A 26,021-nucleotide genomic window follows, 5' to 3' on the forward strand; every position below is an offset into this window, starting at 1 on the left:
AAAATGGACAGGACCCACTTGTCTGAAGTTATAAGCTGGCAAACAAAGGGATGAGATTAAGCTTTTTGACAGAGAAAGGGATGGGTCAAAGGGGACAAGAGTCAGGCTGATTTGTCTGGAAAGCAAGGTTTGCCAGACTCGCTCTCTAGCAGGTTTATCCCAAAATCTTTCTCAACATTTTTCTATCTTAATGTGTGGCTCTAGAGTTTCTGCAAGAAAAAAGTGAGCTTAGCTGTGTACTTCCTCTGATAGCTGGGAACAGAGGTAAAGAATATTTGCTTGAAATAGTTGATCAGTTTTCCCTTTTCTTGTAAGGGTTTAAACAAATCTGCAGCCTCAGAACCAAACAGCTCCATATTATGAGGGAAATTTAAAAGTTTAGCTTTATTATCCGCAAGAAGGGACAGAGAATGAAGACATGCAAATCACCTGAATTCAGATCCAAGGGGCAGCTGCTCTGGATGAAGGTTTCACCACATCATAGTTACACTTTATAGTATGCCTTGCTACCTGGGTAGCATGCCCAACCAAAATAGCCTGCTCTTTTGTTTCAGACACTTGAAATTTAAACATGACTTTGTTCAACTCACTCAAAATAGACAATATATGTTTACAGTTATCTGTGTTTGGTAACTGAAAGCTGTCAGCCAGAGTGGCAGAGGTGTAAACCTTCTTTCCATATCTATCTACCGCCCTACTCTCTCTCTCACACTCCAAGGGTAGGGCATTAGCAGCTTTTAAACATTTGGAAGGCTTACCTGAGGAAACATAAAACAGAGTGGTCTGCCAAAGGGTTTTTTAGTAAGAATTTTAAACCTTCAGGCACTTTATAGAAACTTTCAGGCCTCTTGGGGGTCAGAAGTTGAGAGTCAGGCGAAGATGATGATGTAAATGCTTCAAGGAACAGCATCCAAAACTGGGGGAACTGGTGGTGGCATAGGGGCATGTACCTCCACTGAATTGCAAATCTCTAATGCACAGCAAACACTTGTCTAGATTACCAATCAAAATGTTGCATCACTGTTATGATTTCCTCAACAGGTGAGTCAGGGAAGAAGTATCCTCATCATCAGAAACCATCCAGCCTGGGGAGTGAATATGAGATAAGCAGGCCACAGAAAGTTCATCTGAATCAGAATCTGCCCCATCCGCCTCAGAGCAGGACTCAATTTGTCTCATTTGAGGGCGTGAAGGTGCAGTGGAAAGAAAATAAGAGGGCTTGAGAGACAAAACAGCCTTAAATAGACCCTGAGAAAATTCCATTCAATTCTTTTTCCTGGAATGTCTGAGGAGAAACATCTTTAGCAGTTTCTTCTTCTTAAGAGTGATGTCCACTTTAACAAAACATGGTGGATCTGAGCCCTGACAAACCTCTTGTCAAATATTCCCATACATTTTGAATTTAGTTTTTTGGAATGAAGTCTGATACCAAAGATTCAGTCATTTTAGATTGACAAGACACTTCAAGCTCTCAGTTTCTAAATAGGTATTTAGTGAGGAAAGACGCATATGAAGGGGTTTTTTTTTTTTTTTTTTTTTTTACAACAAAACAATTGACTAATCTGCCAGTTCTAGTGTTCACTCCAAGACAAAACAGTGTGCAGATAATGAATCTTGACTACCACAATTGCACTTTCAATTCTTAGCTGACATCTAACAGACTAACCCACCAAAATACAAAGAAAATGTGTAAGGTTCTCAAACAGGGCACTTATCTGAATAAGTGAAGGCAAGGATGGCACCAACGACCATGTGAAGAACAGAAGGGTGTGAAAACTACATTCGGACTGGTAGCAAAATAGTTTGGGGATCTTTCACTCATTTCATCTGCTTATCTACCTTTGTGCCCCCAGGCTTAACTCATACACAGGACGTATTACCTTATGGAAGGTTTTGGCTTTAGTACCATGGCCAGATATCCATCTTACTTCAGCAAGAACCAGAAAAAAAGGAATACTGCAGCAGTGACCTAAGGAAGGACAAAAGTACAGTTTTGTACCTACCATAAATGTAGATGCTAGAGTGTCTTCACTGCTGCAGTCATTACACTTGGGTTATCCTGCCGTCAGGCAGTCCTGCAGTCGGCCAGAGTTCCAAAGTCTTGGTCCGGCGTCGGTTGCTGTCGCTTCTTCCCTGACGTCAGTGCGCCAGGGGTATATAAGATGCAGCCAAAGCCATTTTCTTCAGTTTTTCTTGCCCCAGATGTCAGGTGCCCCCAAACAGGTAGGCAATATACATTGCTAATAACAAATACATAAAAAATGAAAACCAATTCCTTCAATTACAAGCAAATACACCAAATAGGTTGTATAGGTAGTAAGGTACAGACAAGTCCCAGGAAAGATAGTGGGGATGGAGGGTGGGTAACCTGGACTGCAACAGTGAAGACACTCGAACATCTACATTTATGGTAGGTACAAAACTGTACTATGTTCATAGTGTTTTACTGCTACAGTCATTACACTTGGGTAGAATCCCAAAGCTGAGGTTGGGTGGCTGGTGCTAAAAAGCATTTGGTGTGGCTATAAGGCCCTGCAGCACTGCAGTGGTGAAGCCAGCTCTGGATTTTGAGTAGAGGCAGGTGGTAATGCTTGGTAAAGGTATGCACTGAACTCCAAGTTGCTGCTTCCAAAATATCCTTGGTAGGTACTCCTCTGAAGTAGGCAGTTGAAGTGGCTGTAGCTCTGGTGGAATGAGACCTGATGTTGCTAGGTGCAGTTTTTCCATATTGTGTGTAGCAGAAACGTATACAGTGTCCTACCCATTTGGAAATGGTCTGTTTTGAAATAGCTTTCCCCTGCGATCCTGCAGCATATGCTACAAACAATTGCTCAGTTTTTCTGAAGGCTTTTGTTTTATCTAAATAGTAGCATAGCTGTCTATGTATGTCCAAAGTATGCAGAAGTCTCTTCCCTTTATTCTGGGGATTTCAATAAAATGTTGGCAAAGGAATAGTTTGGTTTAGGGCCACACTTAATGCCACCTTTGGCGTAAAAGTAGGATTTGTTCTTAAAGACACCCTGTCAATGAAAAATGATGAAAGATTCCACTGCCATTAGTGCCTGTAACTCTGAAACTCTTCGTGCTGAAGTTATTGCCAAGAGCAGAGAAGTTTTCCATGAGATATTTTAATTCTGCTGAATTTGCTGGTTCAAAAGGAGGTAAAGTTAATTTCTCCAACACAAAGTTGAGGTCCCAAGTTGGAGTTGGAGCTCTACGGGGCGGTCTTATGTTTTTAGCCCCTCTGAGGTACTGTTTAAGCAAAGACTGCGAGAAAATCGGTGGATCTGTGTTGTAATGAGCAGAGATGGCAGAGGCGTGGATTTTAATGGATGAAAAAGATAGGCCTCTGTCCAGTATCTCAGTCAAATATTGTAGTATCTGAGGAATGTTGGGGACAAGAGGGTCAAGTCCTTGAGCCTGGTTCCAGGCACAGAATCTCTTCCATGTTTCTGAGTAGGATTTCCTGGTGCTAGACCTCCTGGCCACCAAAATAACACCCATCACAGCTTTAGTGAGAGGTGTAGTCTGCTTTATTAAGTAATCTGCCAAGCAGCCAGGTTTAATGTTTTGAGCTGGCTGTGAAATATCTGATTGTTTTGCTGAGTCCGAAGGTGCGGAACTTGAGGTAAAATCCATGGTGGGCCCTGAGCTAAGTTCTTTAAGATTGGGTATCAGTGCTGGCATGGCCAGTCTGGGGCAATCAGGATCATTTTTGGCTTTTCTTGTCTGGCTTTTAGGAGTACCTTTGAAAGGAGAAGCAGAGGTGGGAAAGCATATACTTGTAGGTTTTTCCAGCTGAATGAGAGGGCATCCACTTTCCATGCTTGTATGTGGTTAAGTCCTTGTGCAGAATTTCTGTAGCTGGCAATTCAGTGGGGAAACAAACAGATCTATGTCCGGGCTCCACCATTTTTGTGTTATCATGCTGAATATTTGTGGATTTAATTTCTACTCGTGTGGATCCATGATGTTTCTGCTTAAGTCATCTGCCAGAGTACTTTTCTCTCCTGGCAGGAATTGTGCTTGCAGATGAACTTGAAAGGTTAGAGCTGTATTCCACAAGGTCATGGCTTGCCTGCAGAGGGGGTATGAATGAGTGCCTCCTTGCTTGTTTATGTACCACATAACTGTGGTGTCTATCTTTAGTAGTAGTTGTCCTGGATGTAAAAGGTCCTTGAAAGGAGGGCATTTTCTACAGCTAGCATCTCTTTTTGATTGATGTGAAGATGCCTTTGTTCTGCAGCCCACTTGCCCCGAATACATTTTCCTGCCATGTATGCTCCCCAGGCGTAATACGACACATCTGTTGTCAGTGTCTGACTGGCTGAGGGCTGAGTGAAAGGTTGTCCCTTGTTTAGGTGACATGCCTGTGCCCACCATCGAAACTCCTGTTGTAGGCAGGGAATAAGTGGTATTACTGTTACCAGACTGTGACAGCGTTGAGACCAAACATTCTTTAGGTACCATTGTAATTTCCTCATATGCAGTCTGGCATATGGAATTAGTAGTATGCAAGATGCCATGAACCCCAAGGGCTGCAGAACTTTTCTTGCAGGGAGTTGGGTTTTTGTTGCCATCAACTGAAAGTATTGAGCCAGTTGTCCTTGCTTGTCTCGCATGAGATAAGCCATCTGGGCCGTGGTATTTAAGCTGGCACCCAGGAATATTCTCTCTTGTGAGGGCACTAGTTTTGACTTCGTTTCATTTACTGTGTACCCTAGGCAAATTAGCAAGCTTTTTTACAAATGCCAGATGCTTTAGAAAAATGTCCTTGCTTTCTGCTTGAATAAGGCAGTCGTCCAAGTATGGGTATATCTGAATCCCCTTTTGTCTGCAAAATGCAATTACTGGTGCCTGGTGCCAGGCATTTTGTGAAGACCCTGGGCGCAGTAGATAAGCCAAAGGGCAGTGCAGAGAATTGGTAATGCATTGAACCTGCTAAGAATCTGAGGTATCTTCTGCAATTTTGTCTGATAGGGACATGCAGGTATGCCACCCTGAGGTCCAACGTTACGAGCCAAGCCTTCTTGCCCAGCATGGGAAGAAGCTGCTGCAGATTCAACATTTTGAATTTTGGAAAATCCAGGTAAGTATTTAGAGAAGAAAGATCCAGAATGGACCTCCAGGCTTTGTCCTTTCTGGGGACCAGAAAGAGTCTTGAGTAAAATCCTTGTCCTTGTTCCTGTGGTGGTACCTTTTGAATAGCTCTCATTTCCATGAGGGCTGCAATTTGTTTTTGAGCCTCTGCCCATTGATTTGGTGGCAGGTTTGGCATTCCTTTTAGCCTTGGTAGAGTGTGAAAGTGGAACCTGTAACCTTGAGATACAATATTCAGAACCTATTTGTCTTGGGTGGTCATATGCCAATTGTGAGAAAAAAGTGCTAGTTTCCCCCCCAAGGGGGCTGCCAAGAGGGACGTGCTTGGCAGCTGAAGGGGGAAGTCATTGGGACTGTTTCCTATAAGGTTGTGGCCTATCTTCCCCTCCTTTTTGGGTTGATGCACCCCATTGCCGAGGTCTGTAAAAACCTTAGGGCTGACCTCTGCCTCTTGGACGTCTGTATCTGCCCCTTTGTGGTCTGTCTGTAACTGGAGAGTACCAATTTTTTGTAGGCCAATTTCTGCTAAATCGAGGAGGCTGAACCTGTAAGAAATCCTTCACTGTGCATAGATTTTGCCTTATCCTCCATTTTCTTTAATACCTCTTCTGCCTTAACTCCAAATAAAACATCCTGCTGCAAAGGTGCATCCAATAATTTTGCTTTAACATGATCAGGTAAACCTTGTTCTTTTAACCAAGCATGCCTTCGAATCACAGACCCTGTTACTGCTGCTCTACAAGAAGCCGCTAATGAATCAAAACCACATTGCAAAGTATGTTTTCCCACTTGTTCTGCTGCATGCAATAAATCCTGCATTTCCTTATAGTAAGGATGTTCTGAATTTGGAAGCAGTTTTTGTTTTAATTGAGGTATTAAATATTGCTGATATTTAAGCATGGGAAACTGGCACTTTAAAGCCCTCATTGCTAAAGTTGCAGATGTGTATACTTTCTTTCCCCATCTGTCTAATGCTCTAGAATCCCTGTCGGAGGGAACTAGATTTTTAGCTGTAGAGGCCTTTACCCCTTTGGGGCCCTGGGAAATAGTTTCAAGGTCAGCAACAGGGCTGTTAAAGAAATTTGTGAGAGTCAGGGACTCTGTAGTATCTGTCTGGTTTGACAGGAACAGGAGGCAAAGAATCAGGATTTAAACTGGATTCAGAGTACACATCATCCACAATATCTAACACTGGCGGAATAGCAAGGGGTCTGTGCTGAGGCAATAAAAGTAAATCTCTGAGCCTTTTCTTGGATTCTGAGTAATCCTGGCCCTCCCAGTGGAAATGCTCCCTCATGGTATGTAAAGTTTCCCCAAAAGAGTAGTCCTCTGGAGGAGAAGCTGACGGAATTGATTCCTCAGCATCATAATCCTTATGGGGGGGGGTAAAGAGTATCCCTGATCTGAAGAGGAATCCGAAGAAATGGAAACCTGGTCAGAGGATTCATAGTCTGCATCCTGTCCAGGCCTTTTATCAGGAGGGGAATGGGAACCCCTGATCAGAGTAATTAAGTCTTCGGCCATTTTGAGCATCTGCTTCTTGGGCATGGATGCCTGTTCTGGTGAATGTTGTACTTGCTTCTTTGGCTTTAAAGGGGTTTTAGACTTGACAGAAGATATGATAAGTTGAGTAGGTCTGAATACACCCCTCTGTAGCAGAGGGCTGCTCAACAGCTCCGGATCCCTCTGAAGAGTTAGTTTCGGTAGGCCCTAAATTTTGAGTATCCAGAGGCCCAGCCATCTCCACGTGGGAGTCGGAGGCAGCCTGTGGTTCTAAAGAAGCGGTGGTCAGGGGCTGCAAAGGTGCCTCGCTGAAAACCGGAGAAACGGCGACTAGCCTAGAAGAGGATTCGTTGTCAGTTTTGGGCTTTGGATGCCTGTCCTTGTCTTTGCACTTTTTGTGTATCCCGGTCGTCGGTTGTTCTGACGGTATGGTATAATTGAATTTTCTGCCGAAATAATGTCGGGCAAAATCAAACCGACGTTTAATAGTGCGCTTGTTAAACCTAGCAAAAAAACAACGACTAGTGACGTTGTGGTCTGGGCCTAGGCATGGGATACAGTAAGAATGGAAATCCTTATGAGGTATTTGCTTCCCACAAGAAATACAATTATTAATTTTTACTGACATCGGTCTGAGGCAAGAAAAAAGCTTCCCCAACGGGGTACTTACCTTTATAGAAGACTTCGGTTCTGAAATTCAGATTGAAAATCTCAGGAGTCGGCCGACTAGCACTTGCGAACTGCTTTTGCTTCAGGCACAGCGCGAACTGCTTTTGCTTCGGGCACCGTGTGGCAAGAAAGACTGAAGAAAATGGCATCGGCTGCATCTTATGTACCCCTGACACAATGACATCAGGGAAGAAGCGACAGCAACCAATGCCGAACCAAGACTTTGGAACTCTGGCCGACTGCGGGACCGACTGACGGCAGGATAACCCAAGTGTAATGACTGCAGCAGTGAAACACGATGAACATCAGTGATGTATATATGAAGTTGCAAGAAAGTATCCAGGAACACATGACATTCCTGTGCAAGTTTGGACGTTAGTGGGGAAGAAAGTGAGAAAGATATGGAAGATTATTTTAAAAGTAGGGGAAGCACCAGCATATTGGAAGAATGTTATGGTGGCTGTACTACTCAAAAATGTTAAATACTCATCAGACTCGCTTTCATATAGACCCATTTCAATTTTAAACCAGAATTATGAAGTGTTATGTTCTATACTAGCTAAAAGAATGGCCAGTGTGTTGCCAAAATTGACAGATGGATTTCGATGTCTGGCAGTTGGCTTATAGGATTTAGGAGCCATTAATGAGTTGTTTCCTGTGGCCCAGCGGTGCAATGGTAGATTCCCTCAGCCTCCATTGCCTGTGTGACTATTAGCAGGTTACTTAAACCAGACACTGCTCCCAAACTGAGTATGAAAAAAGTCCATGAAGATTAGTGCTCTACTTCAGAAACAAATGCAAATAAAATAAAAAAAAAATAAACCATGATTTTGTGGAAGGAAAGAAGGCAAACATTTAAGAACATTAATAGAACAATGATGATCCAGAGAGAAGCAGAATACTGCTGTTGTTGGTGGGTCTTGATGCACAGGAACCAATCAAGAGAGTAAGCTGCGCTTTTATGAGTAGGGCAATGGAAGGATTTGAATTCAGTGATGCAATACGATTAAATTAGGATATATGAAGGATCAGAGGCAAAAATTAAATGAAGGTTCCTCCCTGATCAGCTGCGTTTGAACGGAGAAACCAAGCAGAGGTGTCCCCTTCTCCATGTTTTTTGCTTTATATTTACAGCAAAGTAAACAAGGGACTCAGAAATTCAAGGATATAACTGATATGGTAATCAAACAAAGTTGGCTTTACTTTCAGATATTTTGTACTTGATAAATCCAGAAAAGGACATCTCTGCTGTCAAACATTTTGAGACTGTTTAAAGACTTTCGGGATACAAAACTAATGAACATACAACAAAGGGTACAGGGTGTGAATTATGTACCTGCACACAAATCGGTTCAGCAATTCTCATATTTATGGGGAAATGACAAGATGAATTATTTACAAGTAGAGATTAAAAGGTTTCTGTTATAGCAGCTAAGGATAAGTGGGAAGAGACTAAAAACAGAACACAAAAACTGAGAAACTGGAAGATGAATATGGATAGAAGAAACAAGCAGTAAAAATATTTTAGCCCCTTTATTTTTATATACAAATAATTTTTTTTAATCAATCAGATGAGAAGTTGTGGACAATAATAAAGGAAGGCTTGAATGAATGTGTATGGGAGGGTAAGTGGGCAATATTAAAATGGATAAGCTGATACGCTCAATAGAACAAGGTGGTTTACAATTACCCAATCTGAAGGGATATTTTAGAGCTATGCAGTTAAGACTCGCACATAAAACAAGCACAGGGCTACTACTCGCGGGGGAGGGGGAGTTCAAGAAATAAGGAGTGTGTGTGTGGGCAAAGGCTGGACAGCAGCTTCTAGGATACCTGCAGTTTAGACTCCTTTCATTAAGCCACAGTAGTGGCTGTACCCCTAGTGGAGTGAGACCTCACCTCTCCTAGTATTTCTCATTGTACTTGTGGAGAAAATTATACACTAGGAAATCCACTTAGAATGGTCAGTCTGGAAATGGGCAACCCCTTTTTGCTTTTGCCAAAGGCTACACACAGTATGCCTTTGGTTTGCCCAGGAAGCATCTTAGCTGTCTGTATATATTTAAGCAGTGCAATATTTTTTACTTGGTTTTAAAATAACAAACAACTCAATTATAAAACAAACAAATAACTAGAGGTCCACAGCTGTCAATACATCAAAATTGTACTTCAACAATTAATATTTTTCAAGCAAGTCTAAGTTTAAGCCAAGATTTATATGAATATTAGAAGTTCTCATCTCTATAGTAAGCAATTCACTACTGCAAACAATTTTGCCATACCAATAAATTCAACACTAGAGGGGAGTAACTACTTGTCCAATTTTTAGTAATTATTTTTCTGGCTGTTTCAACAATGGACCAAAGAAGAGGCACTTGGGTTTCGGGAATTCTCAGGAATCAGAGAATTAAATGAAATTAAAGATTTAGAAATATTACATCTAACCGACCACAGAGCTTAAATAAAGGTATTTAATTCTTTCAAAAAAGGGAGATGACTTCACATTCATATACTATGAGTGCCCAATCATCTCTTTCAGAATCACATCTCCATCATTTCATTTTATTCGTACATAACTGTTATTTTGTTAGGAATGAAAAGAGCTCTGTGTAAATATTTCCAAGTGAAAATTTTCCAGTATAATGAAGATGTAGTTTTATCTGTACATTTTTATTATTATTAGTTTCTTGTATTCTTCTGAGAAATCTTTATTATTAATTTTTCAGTAGTAGTTACAATAGGAATGGTCTAAATATGTGAAATCTAACTTAAGAATTTTATACATTTGTGACAAATGATTTTTCATTGCATTACTTTTCATATTTAAGAATTACAATAATTTGGGGGACAATTTCTTATCTATGTTAAACATTTTATTTACCTCTGTGTTTACAAAGTCTCTAAATATTTGTAAAATTAACCAATTCTCAGAATCATGGCTGTATCTGGACCTTACCTTTTCAAAAGTACATATCAGCACCATTTAAGAATTGATGCCAATAACTTAGTTTCAATACTAGCATTTTGTTAAAGTTATGAATTTCTAATCAGTCATTTACATACACAATTAGAAACAGAAAATATAGTCTTCTTCAATACAATGGTTAGAATATGTGAACTTTAGGAAAGATGAAATTATGTTACTTAAATAGGGAATTTGAGAAGAGAGTCACCATTTAAGCAAAATTCTTTTAATAATCAGGTAAACCTATTGGGTACTATTTGTTTATGACATGTGGTGATATATTCATTATTTACTAATAATATTTATTGACATATTTGTTTCCATTTTGAATCATAAAATGAATTTATCCACAACGCTACAATTTTTACAGTTCTTGAAGGAGCATACAACTGAATATCAGGGAATCCTGTTCCACCATTATCCCAACCTCTTCTGTGCCAATCAAAGGAAACGCTTATTTTATTAATACAGTATGCCAAAAAGTTTACGTAGAATATTTATCTTCATTTTTTTTGGGTGGAGATGGTATTAAAGATTGTAAGACAAACAATATCTTTGGGAGAATTACAATCTTAATAAACATCAATTGTTCTTCCATATTAAAGAATTTGTTCCAATTTGTGACTAAACTTAAAATTTTAACAACCTGTTAAAAGTTTGTATCACTTCTTTAATATTACACATAATGGTTGTACCAAGATATTTCATTTGATTGCTATTCCAACTGAAGTTAGAATATTTTGTATGATTTTTAATTTATTAAATAACGTACTTGTCTGACTACGATTAAATCTTAACTTTGAAATTTCTTCAAACTGACTCAAACTAATTATATGTTCTAATGAATTTTCTATATTTCCTACTGATAGTAAAATATCAGCAAAGAGGTGAAGCAGTTCAAAATCTTATTTTGATACCATTAATGTTCTTATTGCAGCTAATACTATTAGCAAAGGGTTCTAGACCTAATGCAAAAAAGTAAAGATAATGGACAGCCTTGTGTTTTGTGCCTTTTTGTAATTTAAAGGAATTACTAACAAAAAAAACTATTTTAATATAAGCACAAGGGTTACTGTATAACTAAGAAATTAATGCAATTAGCTCAGGTGAGAAATTGGTTTAAACAGGTATGACCAATTCAGTGAGTCAAAAGCTTTTTCTAAATTGAGACTAATGATAGAAAGTTATTTTTTTATTTCCATAGTCTATTAATTATGCATCCTTACCATATTGTCCTGTACTTGTCTGTTTATCAGTTTAGATACAAGTAGATTAATTCTGTAGCCAAAATGGACATAATCAACATGCAGTCTGCATTTAAAAGTGAAATGGGTTTGTATGATGAACACAAAACAAGAGAAGAAATAGGTGACAAGGGAATAATTCCATGATGGGGGAAACTTAAGCAGCCTTTATTTATTTTTTTATTTCCCTATACACTTTTAACTGCATTATTCAGTAGTATTTTATATAGTTCTGGTACAAGACCATCTAAGCCCAGGGCCTTATTTTTTTAACTTTTTTCTTTCATCTTTTATTTCTGTTAGTAAATGGTTATTTACTTGTTCACTGGTTATTTATATTTTCCCTTAGAAAAGTTTCAACTGTATCATTATTATCCAAGTTATTTGTATTATTTATATTTTTAAAACAATCAAGAATACATTTAATATCTGTTCTACTTTCTTTATTACTGGTATTATAATTTCAATATGATTTTTTCATTTTCTTTAACCTAAGAGCAAGTTTATGCAAGTTTAAAGGGTTTGCCGAATATACCTAAGTAAGTTTTCCCAGGTTTAGAATTTCAACATATTTTGTATTTAAGTTTTTAAGTTCAGACTGATTGATATTGTCATTTGGTTTAAGATTTAACTAGTGATTCTATTTTGGCCTGCATTGCACTAAATTTTTGTCCCATTCTTTTGTTTTACTAACACACCAGCTTAACACTCTTCCATTTAAATAAGCTTTTAGAAAATCCCAAACGAGAAAGAATAGTTGTGTAAAATCTTTCCATAACCATAGATGTCCTCCTCCAAGTTGCAATATTCTAAGTGTGGGATCCCCCGCCTAAGGCAACCCGAACGTCGGCTCCTATACAAAAGCCAGGCTGCTGTAGGTGCATGGGATGTCACATGTAGGGCCATAAACCACGGACCTAAAATGTGATGTCTGCACGCACAGACCTCAGAACTTAAATGCCCAGTCAGACAGTGCCACAGAGAGTAATAAGTGATGTCAGGCAGAGATGCTAAGTGTCATATGCTGGCTAGTCTGACCCTGGTCTAGGGTTGAGCCTCGGTGTGTCCTTAAGACAGTCGATAGTAAAAAAAGGGGGATAGGTGGTTGGGAAGGAATACTGAAACATGGAAGAGGAGGACATCTATGGGTATGGTAAAATTTTGCACAACTATTCTCTCTCTATTACAATGTTGCAGTATTCTTAGTGTGGGAGAGTACCACAGCTTAGAGGGAAAGGTGGAGGTAGATGTAGCTGATTCCATAAAACCCTGCAGGATTGCTCTAGCAAACCCTGCCTGGGCTCTGGAGATGTGGTCCAGTTTGTAGTGTCTGGTGAAGGTGTGAATAGTGTGGACCAGGTGGCTGTTTTCAGGATGGAGGCTGTGTCCAGGCCTTTGAGGAAGGCTTTGGAGCTTGCCATGCCTCTTGTAGAATTAGCTCTTAATCCCTGGGGTAGGTGTTTGCCATGGTGGGAGAAGAAGAAGCAAATAATTTTCTTAACTCAACAGGAAATAGCTTGTTTGGAGACTGCCTTGCCCAGGGCCCTAAGGTGGAAGGATACAAAGAGTGGGTTAGATTTTCTGATGGACTCAGTTTTGTCTAGGTAAAAAATACAGTTGTGTACACTTACCATAAATGTAGATGTTAGAGTGTCTTCACTGCTGCAGTCATTACATTTGGGTTACCTGCCTGCAGGTAGCCCTCAGCAAGCCTGAATATCAAAGTCTTGGATCCCTGCGTCAGATGCTGTCTCTTCTTCCATGACGTCAGGTAATCAAGGGTATAAAGCATGCAGCTGATGCCATTACATCAGTTTTTCTTGCCCCAGATGTCAGGTGCCCCCATAATGGGAAGCAATTGTATATTGGGTTACACCTCCAACGAAAAGCAAACACACCAGAAAGCTGAAATACATTAAAGAAGAAGAAAGGTATAACCAGGAGAAGTCAGGGGGCTGGAGGGAGAGTAACCAGGGCTGCAACAGTGAATACACTAACATCTACATTTATGGTAAGTGTACACAACTGTACTATGTTCTTTGTGTTTCACTGCTGCAGTCATAACATTTGGGTAGATTCCCAAAGCTAAGGAAGGGAGGTGGAAGTCAGAGAACATTAGGACCAGCTATTAAGCCCTGCAAGACTAAAGTGGCAAAACCAGCTCTGGATTTAGAAAAAATAAACAAGTGGTAATGCTTGGTGAAGGTATGTACAGAACTGCATGTAGCAGCTTCTAGGATGTCGCTGGTAGAGACACATCTGAGAAAGGCTGATGCAGCCCTGGTGGAATGTGATCTTATCCCCTGTGGGATAGGTTTCCATGGTGCTTATAGCAGAAATGAATGCAATGGGCTATCCACTTAGAAATGGTTTGCTTTAAAATGGCCTTCCCCACTGCTCCTGCAGCAAAAGCAACTAGCAGCTGTTCAGTTTTTCTGAGAAGCTTAGTCCTGTCCAAATAAAATCTAAGTTGTCTGTGCACGTCCAAAGAGTGCAGTATTCATTCTCCTTTGTTCTGTGGATTAGGAAAAAAGGTAGGCAAATGAATGGACGGATTAAGGGCCACACTGGATACCATCTTGGGCATAAAGGAAGGATTGGTCCTGAGGGACACCCTGTCTGCATGGAAGATGATGAAGGGCTTCACAGCCATGAGGGCCTGTAATTCAGACATTCTTCTTGCTGAAGTGATGGCTAGAAGGAAGGCTGTTTTCCAAGAAAGGAATTTCAACTCTGCAGTTGCAGCTGGCTCAAAAGGAGGTAGAGTGAGCTTTTCCATTACAAAGTTAAGGTCCCAGGCTGGAGTAGGGGCTCTCCCTGGGTGGTCTTACATTTTTCGCCCCTCTGAGGAATTGTTTCAGTAGGGGGTGAGATAAGAGGTGGCTCAGTACTATAATGCGCTGAAATTGCTGAGGCATGAATCTTAATTGATAAGGAAAGGCCCTTGTGGAACATCGCTCAAGTATTGAAGAATGTGGTAAGCTGGGCACTGTTGTGCCCATCCCCTGCACCTGACTCCAGGAACAGTATCTTTTCACTCTTCAGCATGGGATTTTCTAGTACTAGGCCTCCTTGCCTCCAGAATGACATCTAGCACCTGCTTACTGAGGGATGCTATTGGAGAGCTCAAGGAATTAGCTAGGCTGCATGGTTCAGGGTTTGAAGCTGGGGGTGCAGAATCTGGCCCTCCTGCTGGGACAGCAGGGAAGGGGTCTGAGGTAGGTGCCATTGTTCCAGCAGTGACATACTGCGCAAGAGGGGGTACCAGTGATGGTGTGGCCAGTCTGGTACAATCAGTATAGTCCTTGGCTTGTCCTGTTTGATCTTTAGCAGAACTTTCGAGAGGAGAGGCAGAGGGGGTGGCATAAACTGAGAGGCTTTCCCAGCTGAAGGACAGGGCATCCATTTTCCAAGCTTGACTGTGGGAAGTCCTTGCGCAGAATTTGTCCAATTGGTAGTTCTGAGAGGAGGCAAACAGGTCTATCGCTGGGTTCCCCATTTGTTTGTCAAAATGTTGAATATCTTTGGTTCCAGTTTCCACTCAATATTTCTGCTTAGGTCGTCTGCCAGTGAATTTAGCTTGCCTGGCAAGAATTGAGCTTGTAGGTGCACTTAGTAGCTCAAGGCTGTGTTCCACAGAGCCATGGCTAGTCTGCAGAGAGGATACGAGTGGGCTCCCCCCTGCTTATGTACCACATAACAGTGGTGTTGTCTTGTCTTTACCAATAATTGTCCTTGAAGGTTGTCGTCAGGGCATTCTGTACAGCTAACATTTCTTTTTGATTGATATGCAGGTGCATCTGACTCTGGTTCCATTTGCCCTGAATGCACTTCCCTGCCAAGTGAGCCCCCCATGCATAGTCTGATGCGTCTGTTAAGGTTTGGGCGGCAGGGGGTAGAGTGAATGGGAGTCCCTTGTTGTGGTAGCAGGCCTCTGCCCACCAAAGGAACTCTGTTTTTATGCAAGGAATGATAGGAATCATTGATTCCAGGTCCTGAGAATGTTGACGCCACAGGCTCTTCAGATACCATTGTAGTTTCCTCATATGCAGTCTTGCATATGGAATTAGTAGAATGCAAGAGGCCATGAACCCCAGGGCTTGCAGGATTTTCCTTGCAGATAGCTGGGTCTTTGTGGCCAGTAGTTTGAAGTAGGCTGTTAAATAAACTTGTTTCTCTGGCATCTGGGAAGTTGTGTTCAAGCTTGCTCCCAGGAATATAATTTGTTGGCAGTGTACTAGATGAGATTTCTTTTCATTTATGGTGTACCCCAGTGAGGTTAGAAGTTTCTTTACAAATGCCAGATGATTTAGTAGCATGTCCTGGCTTTCTGCCTAAATTAGACAATTGTCCGGGTATGGGTATATTTGAATATTTCTTTGCCTGCAAAATGCAATGATTGGAGCTAGGCACTTTGAGAATACCCTGGGTGCAGTAGATACGCCAAAAGGAAGTGCAAAGATCTGATAGTGCATGTAGCCTGCCCTGAAGCATAGGTATTTCCTGCAAGATTCCCTTATTGGACTTTGCAGGTAAGCTTCCTTTAAGATTGCCAACCAGGCATCCTTGCCTAACATAGGAAGCAGCTGGTGAAGTGTTAGCATTTTGAATTTTGGGATTACCAAAAAGGTGTTTAGAATACATAGGTCCAGGATAGGATGCCAGGAGCTGTCTTTTCTGGGTACCAGGAAAAGTCTTGAGTAAAAACCTTGTCCCCTTTCTTCTGCTGGGACAGGTTGAATAGCCCTGATACTTAGAAGAGAGAGAACCTGCTGTTGAGCCTCTGCCTACTGATTTGGGGGTAGGTCTGGCCAACCGTTTGGGGTTGGTAAGGTGTGGAAGTGGAATCTGCATCCTTGGGAAACTGTTTAAAACCCATTTGTCCTGGGTAATGAGTTCCCATTTTGTTGCATGCAGGGCGATCTTTCCCCCTAAGGGGGCAGGCAGCTGTGCAGGGTTTGGAAAGTTTAAGTTTTCCATAGGGGGGGTGTCTTACTACTTCCAGCTATGGAAGTGGGAGCCCCGCACTGCTTAGGCCTGTGAGTACCTTTAGACTGCAGCCTAGGTGGTCTGCTATTCCAGGGTTTGGACTGAGAAGGCCTGGAAGAGACAGGAAAGGACCAATACTTAGAAGGCCAATGCCTACTAAATCTGGGAGGCTGTACCTGCAGGAAATTTTTAACAGTTTGCATAGATTTAGATTTTTCCTCCATCTTTTTAAGGACTTCTTCTGCTTTGATGCCAAACAGGCAGTCTTGGTTTAAGGGAGCATCCAGTAATTTAGCTTTAACGTGATCTGGAAAATTTTGCTCCTTAAGCCACGCATGCCTTCTAAGAACAGACCCAGTGACAGCAGCCCTGCAAGATGCTACTGAAGTGTCAAAACCACACTGCAAAGTATGTTTCTCAACTTGTTCAGCAGAATTAATTAAATCCTGTAACTCTATTTTCAGCACAGTCAGGAATAAACATTTTCTGTTTAAGTAGTCCCATAATATGCTGCTGACACTTTAACATGTGAAACTGGCAGTTTAAGGCCCTAATGGCCAAAGTAGCAGAAGTGTATACCTTCTTACCTCATCTGTCCAAGGCCATGGAATCTGTATCAGAGGGGGCAGAATTTTTGGCAGTAGTAGCCTTAATGCCTTTAGGTCCCTGAGAAATGGTCTCTGGGTCCGAAGTAGGATTCTTGAAGAGGAACTTGTGAGAGTCAGGTACTCTAATACCCGTCAGGTTCCCTGGGAGCTGGAGGTAAAGTGTCTGGGGCCAGGCTAGATTCCAAGGCGGCATCATAAACAATGTCCAGGACAGGAGGGATAGCTAAAGGCCTGTGTTGGAGGGGGGAGTAAGAATTCCCCAAGCCTCTTTTTGGTGTCAGAGTAATCTTGGCTTTTCCAGCGGAAATGCTCCCTAAGGGTGTGCAAGGTTTCACCAAAAGAAAAATCTTCTGGAGGAAAAGCAGAGGAAATGGAGTCTTCTGCATCAGAATCCTCATAGATAGATAAGGGCAAATCCCGGTAATCAGAAGAAACAGAAATTTCAGAATCCTAATCAGGAGAATCAGAAGGAATATCAGTTCTAGGTCTCTTAGAGGGTGAAGGCTGGCTTCCCCTAATTAAATTAAAAACATCTTCAGCCATTATCATTTGTTTAAGCATATGGGCCTGACCATGCAGTTTGGACGTCTGTTTTCTAGGCGTGGGTCAAGTTTTAGGCCTTAAAGAAGAAGATGGCGGTTTGAAATGCAAGTCAATAGGCCTGAATACATCCTCAGAGGCCAGTGCCTGCACAGCAGCTCCGGACCCATCCAAGGTAGAGACATCTGCAGGTTCTATGGTCGAAGAAGCATCGCGTGGCATATCGGACTCCGAATGGGTCTTAGTAGAGGCCTGTGAATCTGAAGTAGCGGGTATCAGGGGCTGTGAAAGCACCTCACTGAGTACCGGCGAACTGGCGACTACCTTAACAGAAGCATCGTCTGCAGCTTTGGACCTATGCGGTCTGTCTCTATCTTTACGTTTTTTCGGAATGTCGGTAGTCAGATAGCTTACCGAAGACATTGCTGGATAGTTAAACAGAGTACTGAAATAATTTGATGCAAAAATGAACTGACAACGAATAGTTCGAGGATTGAATAAGGCATAAAACTGACAGCGAGGGACGTCATGGTCTGGGCCTAAGCAAGGAATGCAGTACAAATGAACATCTTTATGAGGTATATTTGCTTTCCACAGGTAATACAGTTGTTAACTTTTAACTGACATCGGTTTAGAGCAAGAAAAAGTATCCCCAACGGGGTACTTAGCTTTTTTGAAGACATCAGTTCTGAAACTCAAAAATGAAAATTTCAGGATTCGGCCTACCAGCACTTGTGAACTGCTTGTGCTTCTGGCACCGCGCAGCAAGAAAGACTGATGTAATGGCATCGGCTGCATGTTTTATACCCCTGACGATCTGACGTCATCGAAGATGAGACAGCATCTGACGCAGGAATCCAAGACTTTGATATTCAGGCTGGCTGAAGGCTACCTGCAGGCAGATAACCCAAAATGTAATGACTGCAACAGTGAAACACGAAGAACATCCTTAGTTGTCTATGCACATCCAGGGAATGGAGTATCCTCTCACTGTCATTGGTTGGAGGTGAAGAAGGTGGGTAGGTGAATTGACTGGTTTAAAGACAGTTCGTTGACCACTTCAGGCATGAAAGAAAGGTTAGTACGTAGGGCCATGCTATCCTTGTGGAAGGTACTGTAGGGAGAGCAGGCCATTACAGCTTGTAGCTCTGACACTTTTCTAGCTGAGTTAAGGGCCACCAGCAGTACAGTCTTCCATGTACACATTTGGAGCGTAGCAGCACTAGCTAGCTCGAATAGGGCCAGTGTTACTTTCTCCAGAATTAAGTTTAGGTCCAAGGGGGAAATGGGTTTTCTTGGTGGTCTGATGTGTAAGACCCCTTTCAAGAATAATTTGACATCTAGCCTGGTTAGTAAGGGGGATCTAATGGTAGAAAGGCCGAAATTACTGATAGGTGGACTTTCACTGAAGAGTATGAAAGCCCAGCCTTAATTAGTTCACACATATAGGGAAGGACTGGGGGGTTGCCATGCAGAGATCCCTATCCTTATGGAGACACCATTTGACGAATCTTTCCATTTTTATAAGTATGATCTCCTAGTTGTGGGTTTCCTGGCCTCCCTCAGGACTGAAAGCACATCCTCTGAGTAGTAGTGTCTGAAAGGGATTAGAAGTTTATCACCCAGAGTGTTAGGCCTAACATCTGTTAGTGAGGGTGAATTAAAGTTCGCTTTTGTTGTGCGAGTAGGTCCACCTTGTGGGGTAACTTCTGGTGATTGCCCTTGGCTAATGAGAGAAGTAGGGGGAACCAGTGCTGCCTTGGCCAATAGCGAGTCACAAACAAGATTTTTGGTTTGTCCCTCCTGATTTTCAGGAGGCCTTTTTTAATGAGAGGGAAGGGTGGAAATGCATATAAAAAACACCCCTTCCATGGAATGCTGAAGGCATCTACCCCTCCAAGCAAGTGGAGAGTGGTCCTTGGTGCAGAATTCTTTCAATTTATTTGTTCTGTGTCTCACTGCTAGATAGTGTCTAGAAAGGTCTCCCTGTTCAGCATCCACTCGTGCTGTAGAGAGGATGTTCTGCTGAGAATATCCACTTGTTTGTTGCCCTGAGAAAGGATATATGTTGCCTGCAGGGATAAGTTGCTCCTGGAGGCAAGGTCCCAAATTTGTAATGTTATCCAGCAGAGGAGGTAGGCCTTGGTCCCTCCCGGTTTGTTTAGATACCACATGACTGTGGTGTTGGCTGTGAAAATCTGAAGGGGGCCGGCTGAATGATAGGGAGGAAGGCTTTCAGGGCCATAATAACTGCAGTCATTTCCCTCACACTGATATGTTTCTTTTGGAGGGTAGGATTCAAGGCCTCCTGTATCATGAAACCTTTCATGGTAGCCCCCCACCCTAGGTCTGATGCATCTGTACGCATGTGTTGGGTTGGGGAGGGTGGTCGTAGTGGAAGGCCCGGGTTCAGGAGTATTTGTTGGATCCACCACCTTAGTTCTGCTTTGAGGCAGGGCAGGAGGGTAAGCTGGTGCTCTAGAGGATGTTGGTGCGACCAAACATTTTTCAGGTACCAATCCAGTTTTCACATGTGCATTCTGGCTATAGGCAGCATGGGGATGGTGGCTGCCATTAGTCCCAGGATCTGATGAATCTGTAATAAGTTTTGGAAGTGAGTGGAGACAGAAAGAGAGAGAGAGAGAACTTTGTCCTGAGGGAGGAAAGCCCGCATCAGGTCTGTTCTGATTCTGCAGCAGAGAAAGATTTTGTCCTGCTGGGGGATTAAGGATGAATTTTGGAGGTTGAGGGTGAATCCAAAGCTTTGAAGCAGGGAAGTGGTATACCTCAGATGGTTTTGAAGGGTGTCCTCTGTTTCTGCTAGAATGAGGATGTTGTCTATGTAAGGATAGATTTGAAAACCTCTGGTTCTGCAGAAAGCTATGGCTGGGGCTAGGCATTTTGTAAATACCCTGGGTGCAGCAGATAAACCAAAGGGTAAGACTGTAAATTGAAAATGAGAGCATGGCCCGGTGAAACACAATAATATTCTGTTGGAGGGTTTTATGGGAATATGGAGATATGCTTCCGGGTCTATATTATATCTTCGATGGCTTAAAAAAGCTAACGATTAATAATCGAACCCATGCAAGCGAAAGCTTACAATCTTGAAAGCTCAGAACAGCAATTTTTTTTCCCAACTGAAAAAAATCGCTGTTCCATTTAAAGAAAAAAAAAATAGAAATAATACATAAAGTGGGGGTGCTTTGCCCCCTACACCACCCAATGTGAGGGGCTGTGCCCCCCACACCCACCTACTTAAATATACCAACTCCAAGATCGCACTACAGTGCCGAATACGGCAAAGTAACGGAAGTGGCCAAGCTAATTCTTTCTCTGGGAAAGAATTTGCTTAAAAAACGCTTAACTATTTTGCATTTTCGTTGTTTTAAGTTAGACCAAGATGCATTCGATACAATGAGTCTTCGGTCATGTAATAGGAACCCATGCTTCCTTTCGATCTAGTGTGGCCATAAAGGCCTTTGCTGGCAATAATGGAAAAAGAGCTTGAAGGGATAGCATTCTGAATGATGGAACTTTTAGGAAAAGGTTTAGAAAGGATAGAGGTAGCACTGGTCTCAAAGGGCCATCTTTTTTGGGGACCAGAAAGAGTGTTGAGTAGAAGCCTTTTCCTTCCTGTTCTCGAGGGACAGGTTCTATAGCTCCTAATGTCAGAAGGTCTTGCAGTATTGTGAGGGATGAGATGTAGTTGTTTTTTTTGGGGTGAAAAGCAATTCCACGAAAGGAAATATCCGTTTTGTATTATTGCCAGCACCCAGTGGTCTGATGTGATGGATTTCCAAATGGGGAGGCAGAGGGGGAGGTGGGCAAGGCAGTCATGCATTGTTAGCTCCACTTCTATCTTGAAAAAGCTGTCTGAGTTTTGAGGCAACTGGTCTGGAGGAGGTTTGCCTCCTGGTTCCTCTCCTATGCCTGGAAGAGGTAGCAGAGGAGGGGGCCTCCTGACAAAGGTAGTCTTTGCAGGATAATTTCTATAGTATTTAGGGATGGGGGATACAAGTAAGTGCATGATGACTTGAAGTTCTTTACTTTTTTCCTGCAGGTTTTTGAAAAGGTCTGCAGATGGGTTTACCAAACAGGAGGTTGTGGTCTAATGGGGCGTATAGGATTTTAGACTTGAAATTCTCTGGAAGGGGTTGTTGGCATAGCCAAGAATATCTGCAGAGTACTGATGCAAAAGCAGCAGACCATGCAGAGGCCTCTGCTGCATCGAAACTGTATCTAATAGAACGTCTGGCTACCTGGGAAGCCAGGGACAATTTAGATGCTATCCCAGTTTTGGTAGGGCAGTCAGGGGTGGATACCAAGAGTTGAGGCTTGTGATACTAGGTCCAAAGCATATTTTATCATATGGGTTTGGCAGTAGACAGCTCTGGAGGCTAGGGTGGAGGAGGTATAAATCTTTCCTATCATGTCCATGTTTCTGCTATCCTCATCAGTGGGCAGAAGAGATGCTGAAGGAATCCATCTAGATTGCTTGTCAGGGGATACAGCAATTACAGCAGGGTCTGCCAGGGGGGTTTTACTCAGAATTTCTGTTCATCTGGAACTTTACAGAACCTGTCAGGTCTTTTAAGGGCCGCTGGCTGTGAGTTTGGGTTATTTGATGCAGAGGTGAAAGCATCAAGGTAGGCAGGGATGGCTGAAGGCGAGGGAGATTCCACTTGGAAGTAATTCAACTGAGTGTCAGTCATTTGGGAAGTGCCCCATTTAAAGTATTCTTTCATCTTAGTGATCATCTCCCCAAAGCTAATATCCTCTGGCGGAGAGTCCCCTTCTATGGATTCTTCATCTGGGGAATAATATTCAAGTGGGGAGGCAATATGAGAAGAATAGGAGACCGATTCATCTGAAGATCAATAGTGGGATTCCTGTTCTTCTTCGCCTTCTTGGGCATTTGGCAAAGGGAGAGAAGTGGCAGAAAGAGGCCTAGGACTGAGCACTCGATTTGTGGAGGGGCAAGAGACCGTGGACTTAAGAGCCATGAAGGCCTGCATCAAAGAGCTGGTAAAAGATAGCCAGTCTGGGACTCCAGAAGGTGGAGTCTGGTGTGCAGTTTTCTGTTTTTTTTTTTTTTTTTTTTTAAAGGCGTAGGTCTCAGAGAAGGCCTGGGTTCAGGAGCCTGGGAGACTGTAGGGATTTCAGGCAGTGGAATCCCAATCGGTCATCTGACGATATCTGGTTCCCCCTCGACATCGGTAGGAACAGACGTCAGAGCTCTCTCAGTGGAAGCACTGTGCGTTACTTCCAAAGAGACTTTCTCAAGGGGAACCGAAGTAGACTGTTCTGTTGGATGTCCCTCAACTCCTAAATCAGAAGCTGGCGGGACGTCCGATGGTGGAGAGGCAGACGAAGTAGGCCTGGAAACCTTGGCTTTTTCCTGTGGTGGTTCTGTCGGAGCGGCCAATTCGGGATCCATTCTGAGCACTAACTTATTGAGCCTCTGGTTTTCTAAGTATAAGTTAAGGGCGGCCAGACAGCTACGGAGGTCTTGGGTAGAAAAGACTGACAAATAGAGCAAGCGGTATGGTCGTGCTCTCAGCCTAGACAGAAAACGCAGCAGTCATGCGTATCTTTATGCAGTATCTGGCACCTGCATTGGCATTTACCCTTCTTAGCTGACATCAGCTAATGGTAGCTACAGCAAACCAAGCTCAAGCAATATAAAATCAAAATCCTCAACAGGGTACTTGGCTTTAGATGTCTTCAAGTAAAGGAGCGAAGCGATCGATGTGACGGTCGACTGCGACTGAAAAGTTCTGAGGTCTGTACGTGCAGATGTCACATTTAAGGTCCCTGGTTTATGGCCCTACTTGTGACGTCCCACGCACCTACAGCAGCCAAGTTTAAGCTTTTGCATACGAGCAGACATTCGGGTCGCATTAGGCGGAGAATCCCACACTAAGAATACTGCAACAAAGGAATAGAAGGGCACTGTCAGTTACTTCACTATTCATGTTTATTTATAGGAAATTTTTAATCTCTAACATACCAATCCTTGAATCCTTTTAGTTTAATAATGTACGCTGGTAACCTCCTGTGATGCATCAGATGGTCAGTTTTTAAAATAATATTAAATATTATAGCATTATGGTCCAATAATGGACATGCACCTATTGAAACTTCTCTGATGTAATAATTTTTACTTCAACCTGTTATCAATACTTGTGTTCCATATCTATATGAATAATTGATGAACTGATGTGAGTTTTTCCCTTAGCTGATATATATATATATATATATATCTCCTTTAAATTCATTAGATTTACAAAATTTGTTAAGCATTTGCCTGAAGATGTGATTCTCACTTTCTACTTCTATCGGCAGTGGAATCTTTGTCTGATAAAATGCAATTAAATTCACCAGCCATTATGACTTCAGCTTTCACTTAACAGACTATAGTGTCTAAGCAAATTTTTGTATATTTAGCTCCAACCCCAGGAATCCAATAAGAGTTCTCCAATGCATATAGTTTTCTGCTCCACTCAATTATAATGAGAAGTTATGTACCTACCATAACGTTCCATGTTAGTTGTCTTCTCTCGCCTTCTTTCTTGCTTGATGGGTTCGGAGCCGATCCTCGGCTCCGACTCGGCACTTGCTAAGCTCGAGAGTCACTTTTACCAGCTCGAGGCAGCCCCATATCCCATGATGCAAGGCGGTAAGTACCCAGATCTCGTTTGATGACAAAAGGGCAATAGCACCAAGCATAAACATTTCCCAAAGGAAGAAAGAAGAAAGAAAAACCTGCAGGATGGAAGAAGGACCAGTTATGTATGGTCTTTTGCATAATAATTCCTAGTGGAAAAAGGTCTGTCCAGGCCTGGGGGAAGGAGGGAGGGTCGCAAGAAAGAAGGCGAGAGAAGACAACTAACATGGAACGTTATGGTAGGTACATAACTTAATGTTAAGTTGTCAATCTCGCCTTCATTCTTGCTTGATGGGACCGCGTCCCTAGCACCTCTATCCTGGGTGGCTCAATGGAACAGACTCTTGAGGACTGTAGAGCCAAAACTGGCTCTGTCCCTGGAGGCCAAGTCCAATTTGTAATGGGAAACAAAAGTATGAGGAGTGGCCCAAGTGGCAGCTGCACAAATAGTGTCCAAAGGAAGTCTAGCTTGAAAGGCTGTAGAAGTAGCTAAGCTTCTGGTTGAATGTGCTTTAGGTTTTGAGCACAGCTGTTTTCCCCCGAGCAGATAAATTTCAGAGATGACAGATGAAAGCCATCTAGATAAGGTCACTTTTGAGACAGGAAGGCCTTTCTTGTTATCAGCATAGGAAACAAAGAGTTGATCGGATTTCCTAAATTGTTTAGTTCTGTCCAAATAATATCTGAGTTGGCGGTGGACATCAAGATAATGTAGTTTTTGTTCCGATCTGTTTGAATAGTTTGGAAAAAATACAGGGAGATAAATGGATTGATTCAAATTAGTGTTTGAGGCGACCTTAGGCAGAAAGGTCGGATTAGTTCTCAATGATACTCTGTCTTTGTGAAAGACCATATAGGGGGGGCGAACAGAAAGAGCATGAAGTTCAGACACCCTCCTGGCCGATGTAATAGCTACTAGGAATAAGGTTTTCCATGACAGAAATTTCAGGGAGCAAGAAACAGCTGGCTCGAAGGGGGGGGGAGAATCAAGGATGTCAGCACTAAATTTAGATCCCATTGAGGAGGAGGACTCCTGACTGGAGGCTTCAGGAGGAAAATTCCTTTCAAGAAGGCTCTACAAAGCCTGTGGGACATAATATTGTGATCTGCGAACCCGACATGAAAGTTCGAGATAGCAGCCAATTGAACTCTAACTGTGGAAGAAGAGGAGCCTTCATGAAAAATCTCCGCTAAGAAATCCAAAACTGCCTGAACTGGAGCAGTGAAGGATCAATATTCTTGGCTTTAGCCCAATAAGAGAAACATTTCCATTTGCTTGTATAAATCCTCCTGGTAGAGGATTTTAAGGAAGCTACTAGAATGTCTCTAATGGGGTTAGAGATCAAAGGAAGCCTGGCTAAGGAAGGAAGTGGAGCAACCATGCTGTGAGGTTGAGAGAAGGTATAGACTGGTGCAGCTGACCGGATTGGTGAATCAGAAGATCTGGCACTGGGTCCAGATGCCACGGCTGCACCAAAAGGTGACGATGGAGGAACGGAAACCAAATTTGTCGAGGCCAATAAGGAGCAATGAGAATCATTTTGGCTCTCAAAACGGTTGCTTTCTGGATAACTTGAGGGATCAGAGGAAATGGAGGAAAGGCATAAAGAAGTCCCTGGGGCCAATCCTGGGTCAGAGCGTCTCTGGGGGGATGGCCTGGCAGAGGGAAGAGAGAGAAGAAGTCTGGGCATTTGCTGTTTTGGGGAGTAGCAAAAAGATCGCAACATGGGCGA

At 42.4% G+C, this 26,021-nt stretch overlaps 1 protein-coding gene across 4 annotated transcripts in view; it reads right to left on the minus strand.

The window, feature by feature from the left end:
* Nucleotides 1–26,021, minus strand: part of BRD1 (bromodomain containing 1) — a 2,713,326-nt gene that overhangs the window by 919,868 nt on the left and 1,767,437 nt on the right. The gene's annotated exons all lie outside the window — the stretch shown is intronic.

The sequence above is a fragment of the Protopterus annectens genome, chromosome 3.part1, assembly GCF_019279795.1.
Source record: "Protopterus annectens isolate FY-2018-M chromosome 3.part1, PAN1.0, whole genome shotgun sequence".
Taxonomy (NCBI): domain Eukaryota; kingdom Metazoa; phylum Chordata; order Ceratodontiformes; family Protopteridae; genus Protopterus; species Protopterus annectens.